Source organism: Stenella coeruleoalba, assembly GCF_951394435.1.
Source record: "Stenella coeruleoalba genome assembly, chromosome: X".
In the NCBI taxonomy this organism is placed as follows: domain Eukaryota; kingdom Metazoa; phylum Chordata; class Mammalia; order Artiodactyla; family Delphinidae; genus Stenella; species Stenella coeruleoalba.
The window spans coordinates 83047228-83068821 of record NC_137152.1 but is presented as its reverse complement, the minus strand read 5'-3'; the positions used below and the strand labels follow the sequence as shown (position 1 = coordinate 83068821).

The window sequence follows — 21594 nt, the reverse complement described above, 5'->3', positions numbered from 1 at the left end:
TTTGATATTATTGTGTCAGGATAGTTTGCACAATGGATTCTTTACAGTTACAATTTCATCAAGTATTACCATTCTGTACACATACAACACAGAGTTCATAAAGATATGAAAGGTGAGAAGCAAGAAAATTGTCAACATTTATGATCAGCAACAATTTTCTTTAAAGAGCACCATTAAAATTCAATATGGAATATCTTTAAAAGCTTCAAGCTTTTAGAAGAAATCCAGTCTCATGAAAATGTAATAAAATTAAAGAACATCTTCTGTTAATGTACATATTTGTAAATATGCAAAAAGGAATATTCCTCTGGAAACACTAGCACAAGAACCACCGCAGCCCTGCCGCCTGGCATACCAGATCCCAGCCCATAACACCAACAGGCTGGCACCAGCTCGAGGACACATTGGGCCCCTCAACCAGCTTCTCCTGGATCTGGCCCCACTCACCAGTGGGATGATGCCATCTTTGGAACACCGCAGACCCCATACCCAGCCATGTCAGGAACTGGCCCCACACACCAGCAAACAGGCACTAGCCTCAGGAATCCAAGGCCCTGCAGCCAGAGACCCAGGGACCTGGCTCTGCCCACCAGCAAGCCAGCACTAGCTCCAGGACTCCCTGGGCCACAGCCCCACCCACCAGCAGGCCAACACCAGTTCCAATACACCCCTCAGGCAGCTGCCCTGGGATCCAGCCCCACTCAACAGTGAGCCAACACCAGCTTTTGGACACCCCCAAACCCGGCAGCCAGCCATGTGGAACTGGCCCTGCCCACCAGCAGGCTGACACTAGATACAGGACCTCTAGCCCCACCACCACCCACTGCAGAGCCTAGCACCACCCACCAGTGGGCCAGCGCTAATCCCGGGACTTCCTGGGGCACTGCAGCCAGCAGCCTCATGACCCAGCCTCACTCGCCAGTGGCCACCAGCCTCTGCACAAGGCAGGGCCTGGCAACCCACTGGACCAGGGGCCAGCCACACCTACCACACCACCCACAGTAGTGTGCTGGTCACAGCAGAAGGGCACATGCAGCCCTAACAGGGGACACCCTTAGAGCATATAGCTCTGGTAACCAGAGGGGAGAGCTCGGCTGGGTCACACAGGACGTCTCCTACAAAAAGCCACTTCTCTACGGTTGGGAAATGGAGCCAACCTACCAGATACAGAGAAATAAAACAGCAAATTGGACAAAATGAGGCAACAGAGGAATCTATTCCAAACAAAGGAACACGATAAAACCCCAGAAGAAGAACAAAGTGAAGTGGAGATAGGCGATCTACCTGATAAAGAGTTCAGGGTAATGATCATAAAGATGTTCAAAGAACTCAGGAGAAGATTGGATGAACAGAGTGAGAAGCCTTAAACAATGATTTAGAAAATATGAAGAAGAACCACAGAGAGAAGAATACAATAACTGAAATGAAAAATACACTAAATGGAATCAACAGTAAATGAAATGATGCAGAGGAATGGACGAGCAAGCTAGAAGACTGAGTAGTAGAAATAACTGAAGCAGAATAGAAAAAAGAAAAAAGAGAAAAAGAAATAGGACAGTTTAAGAGACCTCTGGGACAACAGCAAGTGTACTAACATTTGCATTATAGGGGTCTGAGAAGGAGAAGAGAAAGAGAAAGTGAAAGGGGCAGAGAACATATTTGAAGACATGATAGCTGAAAACATCCCTAACCTGGGAAAGGAAAGAAATATCCACGTTTAGTAAGCACAGAGAGTCCCAAACAGGGTCAAGCCAAAGGAGACCACAGCAAGACACACTGTAGTTAAAATGGCAAAAATTAACTATAAAGAGAGAATATTAAAAGCAGCAAGGGAAAAGCAACAAATAACATACAAGGGAACTTCCATAAGGCTATCAGAGCAACTGGAATGAATACAACTGGATCACGGTGTATGATCCTTTTTAATGTAGCGTTGGATTCGGTTTGCTAATATGTGGTTGAGGATTTTTGCATCTATATTCTTCACAGATATTGGCCTGTAATTATCTTTTTTGGTAGTAGCTTTGTCTGCTTTTGGTATCAGGGTGATGGTGCCTTCATAGAATGAATTTGGGACTGTTCCCTCCTCTTCAATCTTTTGGAAGAGTTTGAGAAGTATAGGTATAATTTCTATGTATGTTTGGTAGACTTTACTGGTGAAGCTGTCTGGTACTGGACTTTTGTTTGCAGGGAGGTTTTTTTGTTTTGTTTTAATTACAGATTCTATTTCACTTCTGGTGATTGGTCTGTTCAAATTATCTGTTTCTTCCTGACTCAAATTTGGCAGGCTGTATATTTCTAGAAACTTGTCCATTTCTTCTTGGTTGTCTTGGTTGTTGGCATATCACTGTTCACAGTATTGTCTTATGTTTTTTGGGTTTTGTGGGGTTTTTTTTTTTTGTGTGTATTTTTGTGGTATTGGTCGTTGCTTCTGTTTCATTTCTTATTTTATTTGGGCCCTTTCTCTTTTTTTCTTGGTGAGCCTGACTAGAAGTTTGTCGATTTTGTTTGTCTTTTCAAAAATCTAGCCCTTGGTTTTATTGATCTTTTCTATTTTTATCTCGATTTTATTTCTTTCCCTCTGATCTTTCCCAAAGAAGTGACTTTGGGAATTTTTTGGTTCTTCCTTTTCTAATTCTTTTTCTCTTTCCGTTTATTTGAGATTTTTCTTGTTCCTTGAGGAAGGCCTGAATCGCTATGTACTTCCCTATGAGAACTGCTTTTGCTGCATCACATAGATTTTGGAAGGCTGTGTTTTCATTGTCATTTGTCTTGAAGTATTTCCTGATTTCTTCTTTGATATCATCATTGACCCACTGGTTTTCTGGTAGCATGTTGTTCAGTCTCCATGTATTCATTCTTTTCCCATTTTTCTTTCTGTGGTTGATTCCTAGTATCATATCATTATGGTGATAAATGATGGTTGAAGTCATTTCTATCCTCTTAAATGTGTTGAGGTTTGTTTTCTGACTTAGTATGTGGCCTCTCCTAGAGATCGTTCCTTGAACGCTTGAAAAGAAGGTGTATTCTGTTTATGGGGGTGATGTAGTGTCCTGTAGATATAAATTAAGTCCAAGTGGTCTACTGTGTCATTTAGGGCCTCTGTTGCTGTGTTGATTTTCTGTCTGGAAGATGTGTCCATTGATGTCAGTGAGGTGTTAAAGTCTCCTAGTATTATAGTATTCCTGTTAATTTCTCTCTTTATGTCTGTAACTATTTGTTTTATATATTTAGGTGCTCCTATGTTGAGTGTATATATGCTAACAAGTGTAATATCCTATTCTTTATTGATCCCTTTATCGTTATATAATATCCTTCTTTGTCTTTATGGACTTTGTTTTAAGTCTATTTTGTCTGATATCTGTACTGCTAAGCCCACTTTCTTGTTGTTTCCATTTGCATGAAATAGCTTTCCATCTCCTCACTTTCAATCTGTCTGTATCTCGTGCCCTGAAGTGAGTCTCTTATAGGCAGCATATTGTACATTCTTGTTTTGTTTTGTCTTTTTATCCATTCAGCCACTCTGTCTTTTGATGGGAGTATTTAGTCCACTGATATTTAAAGTAATTATTGATAAGTATGTTCTTACTGCCATTTTAAACCTTGTTTTCCAGTTGACTTTGTAGTTCTCTATATCTTTCACTTTGGCCATTTTAATTATGCTACGTCTTGGTGTCACTCTATTTGGGTTCTTCTTGTGTGGGACCCTCTGCGCTTCCTGTACCTGGATATCGGTTTTCTTCTTTAGGTTTGGGAAGTTTTCAGCCATAATTTCTTCAAATACATTTTCTATCCCCTTTTCTCTCTCCTCTTCTTCTGGTACCCCTATTATGCATATGACTGTGCACATTATGCATATGATTATGCATATTACGCATGCTTTATATTATCCTATAGATCTCATATGTTTTCTTCATTTTTTAAAATTTGTCTTTCTGTCTGCTGCTCTGATTTCCATTATTCTATCTTCCAGATCAATTATTTATTCTTCTGCTTTGGTTAGTCTGCTATTTATTGCTTTTAGTTTGTTTTTTATCTCTGCAATTGAGTTGTCTAGTTTTGACTGATTTCTCTTTATAGTTTCTAGTTCCTTGTTGCAGGGATCTGCATGTCTATCAATAATCTTTCTTTATTTCTTTGGCCTTTTTCTTACCTCCTTTCTGAATCTGGGGACTAGTAGACTGGCGAGGTCTCCTTCATTATTTGTTCCTTCAGGGGATTTCTCTTGTTCTTTTTGTTGGGAAGAGTTCTCTGTTTTTCATTCCACTTAACTTTCTTTCTCTCTGAATTTAGGAGAAGCATGAATCTACTGTGTTCTTGAAGGGGTGTTTTGAGGTTGGAGGATCCCTGTGTAGACGGTATGAGTCCAATATTTTTGGTGCAAGGGCTGGTTTTGGTGTGGGTGCTTGCCACATATTTCCTTAAAGTGTGCTGGCCCTTGTTCCCTTGATAGGGGGTGTGTTTGAAGTTGTGTTGACCAGAGCCTGCACTGGTTGTTGGCTGGGGCCTCCTCTTTGCTCGATGGGTGTCACAGCCCTGTTGGGGCTGGGGTCTGCTTCCCAGCTGTTGTTGTAGAAGCCCTGAGGGTCAGGTTCAGTCAGGTTCCCTTGCCCCTGAGCACATGCCCTGATGCAAAGAGGTGACCACTGAAGCTAATGAGGTCCGTGTGGTCACCGCAAACCTATGTGCCTCCCCTGCAGGCATCTATCTATGGTCCTGCCCAGAAGCAGCCCAAGGTTGCATCCCTTTCTCTGTTGTGTTTTCATCCCAGACCTAGTGCTGGGCTGTGGTGTGGAGTAGGCTGGTGCTGGCGGCCGGGGCCCTGTGGCTACAGGAATTGAGGTGGTTGTGCCGCTGCCTGGAACCTGGGCTGCCTCTGTGGCAGACCTCTCCCAGGACCTGTCAGCTCCAGATCTGGCTCCAAGCTATGGTGTAGTGTGAGCGGAGCCAGTGTGCTCCCACCATGAAATGAACGGCTGCATACTCCTGCACAGAGCCCGTCCAACCGAGATGCAGTGCCCAGCTGCTGTGCCTTTCCGTGGCGCCATCTGGTGCATGTGCTGGCAAAGTCCACCATGGCCAGACCTGCCCCCACTGTGTGCACACTGACAATGGGCACTGTGGCAGGACCTGCCCCCACTATGTGCGGGCTCACCATGGGCTCCTTGGTTTGGCCCAGACCGTACCCCAGGCCCGCTGGGCTGTCTCGACACATCTAGATCAAGTCCTCTCCCTGGACCTGTGTACCTAAGATTCAATGCTCAGCTGCTGTGTGCATCTGAGGCCCCACCACCTTGTGGGTACGTTGGATTGGGAAGTGTAGCAAGGCAGCAACCACCAGTGCCAGTCTCTCTCTGCCCTGATTGTTAACAAGCCAGCACGCATGCACTCCTTGTGAGTAGAATTTAGGCTCTTCCATCCCCTCCATCTATCCCAGCGACTTTTCCAGCAGGCACGGGGGCTCGCCCGGGTAAGGTTCTGCCTATGTGTACCTTTCCTCCTTTACAGATCTCTCCCAGGGGTGCCAGGACCATCCTCATGCCCTTAAATTTTTTTTCTGTCCTTCCTGGATAGGTAGAGATATTCCTTGCAGCTTTGGTTGTATTTGAGATCTTCTGCCAGTTTCCAGTTGGATTTCTGTGAGAATTGCCTCACATGTAGGGGTATTTTTAATGTGTTTGTGGGGAGAGGTGAGCTCCACATACTCCTACTCCACCATCTTGAACCCCTTCCCTATTTGGGAGACTTTGAATTGCATCAAAGTATCCCATATAAAAACGGATACACTAGACTAAATTAGAATTTCAGAATCCAGTGATAGTCAACTATTGCAAATGCCTTTCAATTTTTAGAGAGCACAGGATATGCCATGTTTTTCCAGATTTTGTGGGGAAAAAAAGGTAGAGCATCATGTACATTTTAGATTATCACTGGACCCAAAGAGGCTACATGAAGTAGATAATTAAAAATCATCTGGTGATGTTATGGAAATGCAAAGTTCATTGATAGAACTTAGTCCTCAAAGCCTGCTTTCATTCTAAAGAAAACTGGCAAAGGTCACTCATTTACATCATATGAGAACATATCCACCAGCAGTAGATGCCAGTGTGATATCGTAACAAGAAAACAATGTGGCTGTTTACGTAGAAACCCATCTCACAATACTTTCAAAGAGTATACTTAGAATTATTTGTGGGGTGTGGCAAATAGTAGTTACAATGAGTGGATAACAAGAGCCAAGCTAGGACCACTTCAATTCTCCCTATCTAATAATTTTTAAAACCTTGAACCATAATTATTTAATTTTTAAATGCTTTTCACCTGGATGGGATTTTCAAACTGTACCAGAGAATCATACCATCACAAATGACATAGTTTATGAGCAAAAACCCTGTAAGGAATCCCTGCCTTCTCACCCCTTTCCATCCTTTGGCCTCAAAAGAAGTTTTCACTGTGGATGTAGTTTTCTGATTCCAGGCTGTGGTAGTCCGCAAGAATGAGCTCATCACCTAGAGCTGTTAAAATTTACACTGTGCTGGGGGAAGGGTGCACACTGAGTACTTTGACAGGGAGTACTATCTACAATTGTTTCTCTTCTTTCCCATTGCTTGACACTGACAGTTAAGTCACTTCTAGTTAATTAACGAGTTTCTTAAAGGAACAAAGAAAAACATGTTTTGATTACCATTTCTATAAAGGTATAGCAATATCTGATAAATTCTCTTGGATAATGTTACCAGATTAAGTCAATTTTCCTTTCTGAATGTAAATTCACATAGGATCTCTACTTGAGTTGTACATATTTGTGTTTGAACCAAAAGCATTTGAGTATTTGTGTTTAATTTAGCAGCATCACAAATGTCTGCTATTCTCCTTTCCCAAGTCTCTGTGTTAAACAAAGCCACTAGCACTGACCTCCAAAACCTCCACCCCAAAACAGAAATATAAAAGAGTAAAAGTTGTTCCCAGTAAACCTTGCCAAACAACATTCAAGAAGAATAGCTTATCAGCCTGCCTCACCTAAACAGACACAGCACCTGATACATGCAGTGAGTGCCGAAACTGCCTAGCTCACATAAGCTGTGTTCAGACAGGTGTTTACCCATAGCCTTAGCGTCCCTTCCCCAATGTATGTTATAAAGAGCTGACAGGCACCCACTGGTGTAACTAAATATATTTTTTAATCCTAAAATAACGCCTGGTAATCATCGCAGGGAAAGAATAAATGATACAACCATTAGTTCTGGCAGGAGAATATCTGACCCTTCCCAAGAAAAGTTATACTTAGAACTCCAGGGTTTGTCTTTTGGTTAAAGAAGTTGACCTCAATCACCATTAGTGGATTTGTCCATTACGGAAACTACAGTTGGGACAGACATCAGGTCTTGATGTCAGATTCCATCCAGTGATTGTATACAGATGCTTCCTAAATGCATCTTGAGGTTTCATAATAGGCTCTACTGTAAACACGTGGCTCCATTTTCATACCGTGCATTTACATGTGTCCCATAAATAATTTTCCAAAATTATCCAAGTAACAGCAATGTGCCCAAACAGAGTCACTCCAAAAAATCACTACTTCCTTCAACAGGCTTAGAACTACAAACACAGTCTGTTATCCTTACTAGTATATTCAAATTTAACCATGGTGCAAAATTTGGTCTGTTGTATTTTCTTCAGGTTATTTATGTAGCCATGCCACGTTGCAGGGTGCTGGCAAAATAATCCCACTGCTTGTATAGCATTAAGTTTGCCTAAGCCAGCAAACAGGCAAGATCACATCAAATCTCTTTTGGATATACAGACAGATCTTCAGTTTTCCGCACCAATCAGCAAAAGAGGCGTTTGTAAAACTGCAATTAAAAAAAAAACTAAAACTATATTGTATATTCTCCTTTCTCTGTCCTTTCTAGGAAGATGCAAACAAAATATAAGTGCAGTAATATCTAATTCAGATTCTGCTCATTTTTAACCTTTGAATTCCGTTAAGAGCCATAAAGTCTGCAATATTTCTCTTAGAATGTTTAAAAATAAAAGAAGGAAATGTTTTCAACTAACGTGTAACATTTTATACCACCTTTTATATACACAAATACTTCACTTATTAAGGATAAGTTTATATTTATACCTTAAAATGAATCCGAGGGCCTTAACTGGCTTCTGCTTTGATTAGTGAAAACTGGAATAATAATCATAGTAACTAGTCTATAGAATTGCCACTATTAAAGGAGTTGACGTTTTAAAGTGCCTGACACAAAGTAATCATTATATACATTTTTTTTCAAATTAACAGCTAAAATTCACTTACTGAGTTTGCTTTCGTTTCTCTTAGACTTGCATGAAATTACGGCAACAAAGCTTACCTGTACCCACCGCTTAGGTTTTTGAAGTGGTCCCTAAAATATGGCAATGGTTATGGTTTTAGGGAGGACCTAGTCCATTCCTATGTGTTAATTTATGTGTTAAATTTCACATGTTATAGGGAAACAGAATTAGCACATGAAAGAAGCACATTAGCACATTAAAAGGGGGTTGGGGCAGGTGAAGCCAGCTTGTATTCTGAGGAAGATCATCCGGAGGCACCACCATCAACGGGAAGCCCAGGAATGTGGGCAATCTCAGGTCTCCAGGTCTCGTGAAGAGAACGGTCTCCTGAAACATGCAGCCGGGAGAACCCTGCTGTCACTATCCTACACTCAGGAGGCTGACCCAGCTTTTGAGCACCGTGGGCTCCTAAGGCTATGGTCACGCGGATGCGGCCATCAAGTGGCAGGCCCTGACAGATATGTGGCAGGCCCAGACCTACTGGCCATGTCAGCACCATGAGCCCTTAAACCCTGAGCTCGTGTAGTCTCTCTGGACCTATTGCCACTATGATCATGTGGTAGATCCAGCTTTTCAAGTCGCTACAGCATGGCAGACTCCTAAACCCTGCCCATCATGTGGGTTCATCCTGTCATGTGGCCCTCCCTAGCTAGTGGCACGTGGAAGCCTCAGCCCTCCAAGTCACACAGGTGACCTGCTTCCGAGAGTCGTATGGATGCTATGGTCGGTCACATATCCCCCTTGGTCACACATCAGGCTCAGCCATCTCTACCTCGTGAAGATTGCTGGCTACCAGAATCTTCAGACCCCTGAGTCAACACGGATGTGGCCGCTACCATCACATGGCAGGCAAAGCGCCTGCCGTCATGTGAACACCGCACCTACCCTTCGGCTGTTGGTTGTGTATATTCTACAGTCATGGGACATGCTGTGGTCTCCTGAGGCTCAGTTCTCTCGGTCACAGTTCACGATTGAGAGCTCCTGAACCCTGAGGTCACCTGCGTCCTTCTACTCTGTGGCCTCCGCCAGCCAAGCCCCTGGAAGTCAGGTAGGGCCCCACAGCAGCGCGTTGCGTTACGCTACGTTACGTTACGTCACGTCCGTCCCGCAGTCACGTGACGCCGTAAGGTCGCGACCGAGGGGGGCGCCCTTTCAGCGTGTGGAGAGCCTGCCGAACGGTGCGTAGCTCGGCTTAGCCTTCTGAGGAGTCAGACCGAGAGGTGAAGAAGACCTTTAGAATTAAGGTACTTGTCCTGGCTGAGGGGGAACTTTGATGAGGCTCTGGCTCCGATGCCAACCTTTCCACCGGCTTTCATATTCTGCCACGGTAGGCGGTAGACGGTAGGCGGTAGTCGGGTAGGAGGGGCGCCCGCCGGTACTAGAGGTTTACTCAGAATTGGCGGGACAGCGGGCGGCAGGCGTTCATGGGCTGCTCTCGGCAGCTAGGCTCGGGAAACTGGGTGGACCCCTCCCTTCTCCCTTCCTTCCTAACCCCCACATTAAAGCCCTACTCTTGCTTATCTCCCGTATTCGTATTCACTGCCTGCCATGTGGTGGTGTCCTCTGCCCTGCTCTGACCACGTTTGTTGTTAAGAACACCAGAGAACTCCAAGATGCCAGTTTGTATCGATGATTTCAAATCTGATCTGAATTTCTGTCTCTTAATTTTTTCTGTAGAGAGAGGCAAGGAGAGAGACTTTGTTTAATTTGGTATTTTTCCAGTAAATGTGTGAAAGTAGCCAGCACCTTAAGGTTCAGAATTTGTTTTCTGTATTTGCTTTGCCGATCAGTAGCTTTTCGAAGTGTGTGGGGGGGGGTGGGATGCCATAATCTTTTTCTGCTTGGACTCTCTAAACGGCTTAAATTAGTCCAGCCAGACACTATTGTCTTCTGATTTTCCTCCTGATTTTCTAACCATTCCTTGTTACATTCCTTGAAAGCTCTCCCCTTTCCTTCATGTGGGAAAAAACAGTGAATTTATTTAAGAAAACCATATTAAGTAAAATTATAGATGATGCATTTCATAAAAATCACGTAGATGGTACTTAATGAGTAAAATGCAGCAAGTAAAAGATGGTGTTTACATTTGTGAGGGATTTAAATATTGTTTGAGAGGTGGTTAAAGGGGTGATATTTTTTATTATATAATAGCCATTTCTTTCCTCTCATTTCAGCACTTTCAGGTTTGCTCTACAAGACACTATGTCTGAGAGACAGCAACAACAAAAATGTTTTTATCCATTGAAGAAATATGGGACATACAAAAATGAAGGTAAAAAGGATTTCCATATTGTCATATTTTAAAGATAATATGCCACTTGAATCTCAAAGAATAGGGTAGTGTCTTAGCTTGTCCACGTTGCTGTAGTAGAACACCATGGACCGGGTGGCATATAAATTACAAAAATTTATTTTTCATGGTGTTGGAGTCTGTGAAGTCCATAATCAAGGCACCAGCAGGTTCAGTGTCTGGTGAGAGCCTGCTTCCTGGTTCATAAAGGTCTGTCTTCACGCTGTATCCTCACATGGCAGAAAGGGCAAGGGAGCTCTCTGGGTCCTCTTTTGTAAAGGCACTAATCCCATTCATGATGGCACCTCCCTCATGACCTAATCACCTACCAAAGACTACCTGCAAATACTGTCACCTTGGAGACTAGGTTGGTACATAAACATTCAGTCTGTAGCAGGTAGTTTCCTCAGGCTATAGGAGAATGGAACATTTTTCCACAGACCACTGGAAGTACTAGTGTTCCTCAGAAAACATTTTGGGAAAGCCTGTTCAAAGTAAATCTCTTCTGCCGCATTAATACCTTGTACCTTTGTTTACTAAGAAGAATGTATGCTTACTAATAATTATAATCTGTTCTTCTCATTAAGAAACTACTTATTGCTTACTCATTTTATCTTATGTCAGTAGTCATTCTCTCTTTTGCTTAATCTTTCCACTTTTTCATTCTTTACATATAACCTCAATTTATGTTTCTGATACCATGATGGCAAGAAATAAGTGCATAAGTGCTAGTCATTAGGAAGACTTAAAAATAAAATAAAATGCCCCACTCTTGAAAAGATGATACAACTTACCCGTAAGGATGAGTGGATGAAATAGCTCTCATTTTATACCAATTTTCCACACTTTTTCAAAACTAGTTTGTAATTTTTATTTCATCATTATAGCTGCCATTTTTGAGTTCCTGTTATATGTCAAGCACTGTGGCAACCTTGTCATACCAGTTTTCTCATTTAATCCTCAGAAAAATCCTGAGAGGATGTTATTTTAATTTACAGATAAGATACAAGAGTCAAGATAGGCTAGATTATGCTGTGGTAATAGACAGTCCCCGTATCTCAGGGGCTCATTCCTCACTTCGACTACATGTCCATGGCAGGTGCATGCCCCTCACAGGATGGTGGACTTTGGGGGTCTGAGCCATTCTTACTGGAATGACTTGGAGACCCAAACTGACAGAACAGCCATCATCTAGAAAGTTGTCAGTCCCTGTGCCTGAGTGGAAGAGGACCCTGCAAGGCCTCAAACCAACAACCATATGTTCTGGCCCAGAAATAGCACATGTCACTCACAACCCATTAGCCAGAGCCAGTCACATGCACAGCTCTGTCCAAACAAAGGAGGTCAAGAAGTACAGCTCTTCTAGGTCGCCGGAACAGGGACAAATGGAAACACATGGCAAACAGCACTACCGCATGATGGAATTGAGGCTCAGAGAGGTAAAATACTCGCCTAAAATCACATACGCAGTAAGTGACAGAGCACATTCTGGATATATGATTTCAACGTCCGTGCTCTTTCTGTTCCTATTCCTTTCTATATTGTATGCTGTCCTCTTCAATGAAGTTCATATATACTTATCATAGAAGTTCGTTTGCTTCAATGCTGCAGTTCCATCTCCCATAATCATCTGATATTCCAACAATGGATTTAGTTAAACCCTCCTTGTTGGTAAGCCACAGGTCTTTTCCAAGTAATTAAATGTACTGGATATTTGGATATCCATGCTCTTCAAGGATAGCAATTATAAAAGAAACATGATGGTAGATGAAGAGACTGTGGATTTGTCACATAGTTGATAAAAATCATCTCATGCATTTCCATATTGGCAAGAAAAAAAATAATAAAAATAAGAGTAAAAATTAATGAAATTGATAACAGATATTGAAGAGTGGAATAAAAATGCTAGATTTTAGTGCTTTCAAAATATAAAAAAATAAGGAAACTTTTTGCAATATGGGTCAAGAAAATTAGAAGGCACAGATAAGCCCCTTTTGAAGAAGGTGTCTTGATTGTACTTACAGTAAAGATTTAAAAGATAATATTATGAAAAATATATGCTGATAATTTGAAAATTAATACTAAATGGGTAAATTCTAGAAAAAAGAACTTTATATTGGGGAAACAGAAAATATTAAGCTTATTCTTGACAAAGCATGCGTGAAAAGGCAAAATTACTGGTGAATCTTAATTTGTTATAAAAACGCAAAAAATAGAAATAAGATAACGGCAAACTTAATCCAGCAATGGCTAAAACAGATAATACAGCAGGGCAAAGTTGTGTTTATACCAAACTTGCAATGTTGGTTTAACATTAGGAGATTCATAATGTAGTTCAACACATTAATAGGATACAGTAGCAAGAAAAGGGTGATTATCACAAAGATTCCAGAAAAAAATGCATGCAATAAAATTCAACAACCAATCAAGATTAAACAACGACAAAAATAACTCTTAGCTAACTGGGAATAGAAAAATATTTCTTTAAAATGATAATGTGTACTTTAAAAAAACTACAACAAACACCGTACGTAATAGTGAGACATTAAAAGCATTCTATTTTAAATCAGAAGAGGCAAAGATGATTCATATAATCACTTCTATTCAACATCTTACTGAGTCTCCTAGGCATTGCAGTAAGCCAAAAGACATACATACATTAATTAATACATATCTGGCAAGAATATGTGAAGAACCCTTGCAACTCAACAATATAAAGGTAAACATCCCAATTTTTTTAAACTGGGGAAAGGCACTGAATGGACATTTCTCCAAAGAAGACATATAAGTGGCCAAGAAGGAAATGAGAAACTTCTCAACATCGTTAGTCATCAAGGAAATGCAAATTGAAACCAAAGTGAGTTACCAGGTCACACCCACTAAGATGGCTTTAATCAGTGAAACAAATGATAACAAGTGTTGGTGAGGATGTGGAGACATTGGAATTCTCATGTGTTACTGATGGGAATATAAAAGGAAGCAGTGGTTTGGGAAAACAGTTTGGCACTTCCCCAAAATGTTAAACACAGAGTTACAATATGACCCTGTAATCCCACTCCTAAGTATCCTACCAGGAGAAATGAAAACATATGTTCACTCCAAAACTTGTTCAGGAACGTTCATAGCAGCATTATTGATAATGGCCGAAAAGTGGAAACAACCCAAATGTCCTGTAGCTGATGAATGGATGAATAAATCTTGGTACATCCATATAGTAGAATATTATTCAGTCATAAAAAAGAATACTGTTCTGATACACATCATGACATGGATGAACCTTGAAAACATGATGCTAAGTGAAAGAAGACAGTCACAAAAAGTCAAATATTGTATGAAATGTCCAGAATCGGAAAATCCACAGGGTCCAAAAGCAGATTAGTGGTTGCCAGGGTCTGGGGGAAGGGGAGGAATAGGGAGTGATCACTAATGGTTAAGGAGCTTCTTTTTGAGGTGGTAAAATTACTTTGAAATTAGATAGTTGTGGTGGTTGCACAATCGTGTGAATGTACTAAAAAGCACTGATTTGTATACTTTAAAATGGTGTGTGCATTATATCTCAATAAAAGATGGTTGGAGACTTGTACTTTAGAATTTTCCATTTGTTATTTTCTGGAACATCTTTCTTGATCAGTATATATTGAATTCCCTTGTTCTTTTGAACAGCTCTACTTTTCTGTTTTGAATTCTAGTGGACATGAATGCTAGTGATAGATGGTTTGCTTTTCACTGGGTCTTTCTTCATCATTACACATAGTGTTCATACTGGTACATGTGTCCCAGCAAGAAAGTGGCATAGATTTAGCGGTGGCATTGCATGGTCAGCGTGACTGTACTGTGGTACTAATGGAGATCACCTGTTGTTCTCCCACTGCAGGTGCCTTCAGGACAATGAATGGAACTACACCAGAGCTGGTCAGGTCTGCAGTATGCTCAAGGTGAGGTCTGGGAAACAAGTGGGTTAAAGATGAACGTTTCTGGGCCTTCAGGGAGGCCAAGAAGGTGGAGGCTGGTGGCCTGGGAATGGAACTCGGGGAGCAGACTCTTCTGACATTCTGACTCCTTCTCTCCAGATCGAGGGCAAGACCCCAGAGGAGGCCTTCAAAGAAATCCCCTAAAAGGAGCCCTTGGATGTCATCTTTGTCTTCATCCACATCATCTTTTCTCTCCAGCCTCAGGCCACGCCTATGCCTGGGGTTGGAGGCCTGACTGACCAAGAAGCCAAAGTTACGTTGTAGGCCAGGTAACATAGCCACCTGAAGGGTCAGCTGTTCTGTGTCTTTTCCCCACTCACGATTGCTGTTTGGTTTCATAATAAAGAGTGCTGTTGCAAGCTGTATGTTGTGTGTCCTCCATTGCTCTTCCCTGCCCCAATCACGAGCCAGTAGGTCCAGGCCTCAACGTCCCTGCCTTCGTCCCCAAGGAGGAGGCACCTTCTAACCCAAACAAGTGGGTTTTTTATACACTTTTTTTCCATTTATAAAACATGAAGATTCTGCACAAAAATGGGATAACAATGGGATTTAAAGTGCATGCATCAAAACTCCTTTATGTCCCAGCTAGATGGGTTTACATATATCATGTGTCAAGTTGGGAAATTTAAAAATACGTGTAGACAATTGAAAATGGAAACACAGCATACCAAAACCTGTGTGACAGAGCAAAAGCAATGATCAGAGGAAAATCTGTTAGTTGTTAGGTAAACGCAAAATAAAGCCACAATAGGATGCCACTTCACACCTACTACATTGCCTATAGCTTTTTTTTTTAAGGAACATAATAAGATGAACTTTGGTGAGGATGTGGAGAAATTGGAACTTCTGTACATTGTTGGTGGGGATACAAATGGTTTTGCTGCTGTGGAGAACAGTTTGTTGGTTCCTCACAAAATTTAACACAGAAGTACCATATGACCCAGCTACTCCACTCCTAGGTGTACACCCAAAAGAATTGAAAGAGGCGCCAAAATAAATTATTGTACGTGAATGCTCACAGCAGCAGCATTCATTATATTCAAAAGGTTGAAACAACCCATCTGTCCATCAAGGGATGAGTGGATAAACAAATTGTAGTATATACACACATTGGAATATGTATTTTTGCAATGATTGAAATCCTTGTGATATGTGCTCACGGAAGTTGTCCTTCTGTTTTATCAGTGGTCAGAGAGTGACTTGACAGAGATTTCCTGAAGGGCCTGGAGCCAAAAAGGAAAGGAAAACAATATTGTCTAGTCTTTGCAGATTGGCTTCTGATCGGGGGCACTCCACCAATGCTTAGCCAGGCTGCCTCCAACTCTGCCTTAGCCTTCACCTCCTGCTTTTGAGGAGCCCAAAGGTCAGCCACATGTGCAAGCCTGGCTTCCTGTCAGACCTTTGCTGAGCCTGTGTCCTACCTTGTGCATATGCATTGCATTCTGGAATCTATGCTATGCTTTCAAAACTCTTATTCCCCCAAGAATTTTCCTCATCACCCTCACCCTTTACAGGCTTTGCGGGCTCTCTGCTGCTTGACTTATCTTATTTCCCTTGCCCCAGGCAGCTATGGGTACGGTACGTTTTTAGATGTTTTTGAGAGACGCAACTGAGAAAGCCACTCCGTGCCTGGGAGGGGCAGTGGGAAGCAAAACTCATCCTCTGTGCCATTCCCTCAGAGGTCCTCCATAGAGGTCAGAAGGCACAATCACAGTTTTGGGGGAGAACAAGATCCATATTATGACCCCTGGGACCAGCCAAAAGCACCGTGAATATGGCTGCAAGTCTCATGGGAGATCCAAGAAGGAAAGAGATATGAGAACATATGTATATGTATAACTGATTCACTTTGTTATAAAGCAGAAACTAACACACCATTGTAAAGCAATTATACTCCAATAAAGATGTTAAAAAAAAAGGAAACAGTTTGGGTTTAAGTGGTAGGTTACAAAAGCAAGATAGAATATTCCTGACACCTCATGATACAATGTGAAAGAAAAAAAAGTCAGAGTATAAAACTGTATATTACAGTATGGTTCCTCAGAAGAAGATATTAATGAATGCTTATGTTTTTATGTGTAATTATAAACATTAAGAAGTCAAGGCAAAGGAATGCGTGAGCGTGTCATCTGTTTATAAATGGGTGACTGGAATGCAGAATTGTTATTCGTTCAGATGTATGCTTTGCTTGTATAAAAGGATGTTTGTGTCTGGGTCAGCGTCTTCCCAGGTGCTTAGGGTGAAGCACTATACCTGTTGGCTCCTTACGCAGCATAACAAGGACAATTTATCATTGATAAGCAGATACGAGTATCTCCTCGCTGATTAATAAGCTGCAACACTTTACATGACTCACCCAACTTTTCCTGATCTGCGGTTCCTTACATGTAAGAATCAGGGGTTAGGGCTAACCGCCAGCTTAATCAAGATATAGAACACATACCACACTCCCTAAAGGTTCCCAGTTAATCTCCTCTTCTTCCTCTGGCCCCATGCAAACTTTGATCTGCTTTCCATTTCCATATATTAGCTTTTCCTGCTCTAGAATTCCGTATAAATGGAATCACACATCCTGTACTCCTTTGTGTCTGGCTTCTTTAACTTAACATAATTTTTTTTTCTTGAGATCCACCCGTGTTCTTGCCTTTTTATTGCTGGGTAATATACCACTGTATTGATTTGTTTACCTTTAATGTTGTTTTAATCAAGTTTCAGGAGGAAGTGAAAGTCCAACCTCGTGTTCAATCAGCCATCTTCCTGGTCAGTGTTCTTTTCTTATACAATGGATATAATTTCAACCTTTACCACTCCATTATCTCTCTAGAGAAATACTATCTTTAGGTCTTTTCCAGCCTTTTCTCTTTTTCCTGTTCCCTCAGTACCAATCACTCCATATGTTACGTTTGTTCTGTCCCTTCCATGCTTACCCTGTGTTGTGACCGTCTCCTGAAGAGAAGACTTCACTGTCGAGTCAGCCCTGGGCTCCTGGGTGTTTGGCTTTAACCCATACCTGGCTCTGGGCTCTAGCCTTCCTCCCTGACCCTAGCACTGGTGGCCCCTGCCTTACCGCTGTGTTTTCCCATTCCCTCCCTCCCTCGCTCGCTCTGTCCCTCGCTTGCTCCTTCCCTTCCTTCTTTCCTTCCTAGAAGGAGAGCATTCTCTGTTTATTACATGGGAATTCTTATTTCATACTTTCCAGCACAATTATGTATTTATTATGATTGGAATATTCTATGTATTCATTATTGGAATGTTATTTTTCCAAAACCATGATTATAAGATTTTTAAACTAAATATTGTAAAATACTTGCACTCTTATCATTTAAATTGTTCAGGCAGTTCTCAACCTCGTTTACACACTAGAGTCACTTGGGAAGATTGAAAAAGTCACTAGCGCCAGCCTACACCCACAACAATTAAAACAGATTTGGGGGCAGACCCAAACAATCACATTTTTAAAACTCATCATGTGATTGCAGTGTGCAACCAAGGTTGAAAACCACTATGTTAAAAGGCATCAGCTTTGGGGTTATGCTTGGCAGAAGACCTTAGGAATGCCTGCCACCTCACTTTGCTGACTTTCTACTCAGTGCTCTTTTTGGGGACCTAGTGATTCCATTAGCTTACAGTGGGGATTGGTAAACTGTGGTCCACAAGCCTGTTTCTGTATGACCTGCAAGCTAAGAATGTTTTTCCATAGTCGAATGGTTAAAATAATCCAAAGAAGAATGTATTTCCCGGCATGTGAAAATTATTTGAAATTCACATGTCCCTGTCCGTATATAAAGTTTTATAGGAAGACAGCCATGCTGTGTCTGTGGCAGCTTTTGCTCTACAATGCCGATCTGAGTAGCTCCATCGGAAACTGAAAGGCCTGCAAAGCCTCAAATATTGGTCATCTGGCCCTTTCCAGGAAAAGTCTTTTGAGCTCTGGCTTAAGAGCATGTGTCCTTAAAGCAAATGCACAGTAACAGCAGTAAATGGCTGATGGTCCCTTTGGCTAAGCCTGGGAAGAAAATTTACTGTAGTTACTTGCGACTTCACTGTAGGGTCCTTCCTTCGTAGTCCACTCATTCATCGTGTTCTGGGTCAAGTGTGGGAATTGAGTAAGGGACTACCATTCGCCATCACGATAGCTCGAGTCACCAAATCTAGAGTTTGATTTATTTATTTTTATGTTCTTATATTTTATTATAAATAAATACTTATCTATATTTATTTTTACACTGATCAAATGCAACTTTGGAGTATGTTCAGATATTTCAAGATCCAAGGGATCTGTTGATCAATTAGCCACCTTCAACGATTGCTGTAGGTCAAACCAATGTGACTACCCTTCCAGCCTTGCTGCTTATTAAGGTAAACAGCACTCACCTTGAGGCAGGAGGTTAATTGCTCCTACTGGGCCTGCAACTCCAGGACCACAACATTCCCACTGAAATGAGGGGATCTCCCATCTCATCTGTGGCCTACACAAGTCAGCCACTTCAGAACACTTCGAAGATGAAGATGCCCTCTGCACTACTGTGTTTCTCAGTGCTGTGGGGAAGGGAGCATCCTGTGAGTCCCTAACAGCATCTGTTTGGTCCACCGACACATTGACTTCAAAGGCATTTCATTCAAGTGACCACAGGCAACAACTCCTGCAACTGTTTCACCATTGTGTGCCATGGAACACCAATATTTCATCCTCTAATGTCACTTGGATCCTTACTGTCTTCAGATCCACCTACGCCAAATACCTTTTTTCAGATTCCCACTTCCTTCAGGGGCCCTGGCTTGCAACCAATTTTGGTGTCAAGTACTCTTTCAATCAAAGTTCCCACTTGCCTATGCCAGCTATTCGTTCTAATAGCTATTTTATAAAAATAAGACGCTCTTAATAAAATATATTCCATAGCTGACAAAAACTCTGTGAGGGCCAGAAAAGCCGGCTTGGATGCTACGCAGCCAGGGGAAGTCCACTCACACTTTGGGACTGCTATAGCTGAAACACCACTGCTGCCTGTGTGCTAACTGACATGTATGCATTCCAGGCACTCTGCTGTGACTGCTCCATAAGAACCAGAGACCCCTCCCATCATACACAGTTGACCATGTCACTGAGCCATACGTGGCTCCCATGTCATTCAGTTACGCCTCCAAGTCTCAGGATGGTGCATATGCTTGAAACCACTGATATCCCATTTAGAACCCGAGCTGTAAGGGGTTCTGGTTAATGTGTACACACACACACACACACACACACACACACACACACACACACACTGGTTTCATCACACACTGGTTTCATGTTTTTAGCTTTTTGGTCACTAAAGAACAGGAAAGCTTATGAGTGTTCATGTATGTCAGAAGAGTTGCCAATGGAGTCCGATTCATAGTTGATTTTATAGAACGTTATAATTTTTGCTTCTGTAAATGGTATATTCCAAATGGAAATGGTACTTTCTATTTGTTACAATTATCTTGTGTATATTAGTCTTATACTCAACAAACTTATTAATCTCTATCATTAATCTTAGTTTCCTTAGCGTCTCTTGAATTTACATGAAGGTAACTATGTTATCTTGACAGCTTTATTTTCCCTTGTACACATTTATTAATTCCCATGTGTATAGATGCATATATACATTCTGGCTCACTGTACTGCCTAGGAGATGTAGTATGATGCTAAAACAAAGTGGTCATGTAAGTCATCTTTGTCTCTCTTCTGATTTTAAAGGGAATGCTTCCAACATTTCGCTATTAAGTATGATGTTTGATGTAGTTTACCCTATTTTTAATATCTGTTGTCAGTCTAAAGAAACATCTTTCAATTTATGAATTGCTGAGAATTCCTGTTATTGTCAGTTTTACTGCTGATTGGTTGTTTCAATTTTTGTAGGCCTTTTTCTACTGAATATTTTGTGATAATCCTCCTTCCTTTATTTCACTAATGGGCTAAATTAACGTCACAGATCTCCTAATGTTAAACCAATGTGGCATGCTTGGGATTAAACACGACTTTGTCATACTGTGTTTCCTGTCTTCGCCGTGGCAGGATTTAGCTTGCTATTAATTTATGTATACGTTTTGCATTTGTGTAACTAACTGACATTGGCTAATAATTTTGCCTTCTTGTGTATTCTTTGTCAAGAATACGTTTAATAATATTAAGATTTTCTGTTTCTTTAGCATGGAAAATCATGTTTTTCTCTGGGATTGATCTGTTTTCTCTAAATTTTAGATTTATCAGCATATCTTTTCCATAACACTGTTGTATCTTTTGAATCTTTGCTGAAACTGAAAGTGTGGCAGCTTTTCTCATTTCAGAGTGGCTTCTCCGTGCCATATCTCTAATTTTCTTGACCCTTGTTGCCAGATGTTTCCTTATTATCTTATCTTTCTAAAGTGCTTGCAGCTGGCATTTTTTTATTGTTGTTGGTCTCTGTCATATCTGTTATCAGTTCCGTTCATTTCTGTTCTTATTTTTATTATTTTTCCTTGAAAAGGGTGGAAAGACAGATTAAATTTTATAAAGTAAATGATCCATGAACAGGCTTTTCATCTACCACCATGCTTTATTTTCTAATTTTTATGTTTGAATATAATGAACACTCAAGTATCCAATCCATTCATCTGTTTGGAAGAGGCCCGCAGCTTTGCAGTGCTGCCACTGCCACCACGTGTATTCAGTTCCACTGTTGGCACATCAGATGATTAAGGAAGAGGGAACTGGAGCACTACTGCTAAGTACAGCTGACCCTGGAACAACAGGGTTTGAACTGCGTGGGTCTGCTTATACGTGCATTTTTTTCCAACAAAGGTATAAAAAAGTACTCGTGTAGAACATCGTGTACAAGACAGGTATTGAAGTGGATAGCCTATCCTTACACAGGCATAAGGTGAGTGATATTTAATAAAAAATTAATGACGTGTTAGTTTTCTTACTGTTTTATAACTTTGCTTTCAAAGAATTACATACCCGTACAGTACGTTTCTCTGTCTCTCTGTCTCTCTGTCTCTCTC

The 21594-nt window shown here is 41.3% G+C and overlaps 1 long non-coding RNA gene across 1 annotated transcript; it reads left to right on the top strand.

Annotated features, from left to right (window-relative positions):
- Nucleotides 1-9474: 9474 nt before the first annotated feature.
- On the top strand, nt 9475-14931 carry LOC307180090. The gene is made up of 4 exons (XR_013825678.1): nt 9475-9569; nt 10500-10597; nt 14490-14550; nt 14686-14931. It is a non-coding gene; the product is annotated as an uncharacterized lncRNA (long non-coding RNA).
- Nucleotides 14932-21594: the final 6663 nt, after the last annotated feature.